Below are 926 nucleotides of genomic sequence, written 5' to 3' on the forward strand. Positions count from 1 at the left end.
TGAAGATGGAAGGAAAGAAAACGAAAAGGACTGATGTTGATAGGGTTAACATAAAAGCAAAGAAAAGGGTCCCGCAACACGTGGCCTGTGTTTCATTCCTCTCTCTCATCTTCTTGCATATATAAAGAGAAGATGAGATTGGAGAAAAATAAAATAGCAAATCCCTAAAACTGAATCGGATTGAGCAACAGCAGCACACACAACACTCACGTCTTGTAGAAGAAGAAGATGGGGTTACAAGGTCAACTCTCCGACGTCTCCTCCGATTCAATCCCTCTTGATGCTCGTCGCTCTCCTCGCTACTCTCTTCAAACACGTTCCGCTCTTTTTCCTCGCTTCTCCGCTCTAATCCTCATCTCTCCGTTGTCGACGAAGCTGCTGCTTCTGCCTCCGTTACTTCAGGACTCGCGAACTTAGCCGTACTCGCAGACCAGCTCAAACTCAACAGACTATTCTCGTACAGCTACGTTGATAACGCCGCCTCGGACTGCATCGTGTGTTTGTCTACGCTAAAGACCGGAGAAGAAGTGAGGAGGAAGCTGGATTGCAGACACGTGTCCATAAACACTGTTTGGAAGGTTGGTTACAACATCTTAATTTTTAACTGCCCGCTTTGTAGATCTACTCGTTGCTTGCCCATGGCCATGGAGAAGGTGGACCGAGCTCTCAAGCCACTGCTTCCTTGAGTTTCTTTTTTTTTATGATAAAAAAAAAAGGAAAGAGAGAAGAAGAGGTTGGGCGTTTTTTTTGATCTCGTTGCTTTCTCCTCTTTTCTTTGGGTGTGATTTTTCGAAATTCACTTCTTTATATATATGTTTTCGTTTCTTTTTTTAGGAATCTCTAATCCTTTTTTGTTTTTTCAAATTTTCGGACAGTGGTGTGTGTTGATGGAAATCTTTAGTATGGAGAAGTGTTGTTAGTCTTTT

General features: G+C 42.8%; 1 pseudogene; it reads left to right on the forward strand.

Annotated features, from left to right (window-relative positions):
• Positions 1-226: 226 nt before the first annotated feature.
• Positions 227-686, forward strand: LOC125601277 (annotated as a pseudogene).
• The last annotated feature ends 240 nt before the right edge of the window (positions 687-926 follow it).

This window comes from Brassica napus, unplaced genomic scaffold, assembly GCF_020379485.1.
Source record: "Brassica napus cultivar Da-Ae unplaced genomic scaffold, Da-Ae ScsIHWf_2501;HRSCAF=3233, whole genome shotgun sequence".
In the NCBI taxonomy this organism is placed as follows: Eukaryota; Viridiplantae; Streptophyta; class Magnoliopsida; order Brassicales; family Brassicaceae; genus Brassica; species Brassica napus.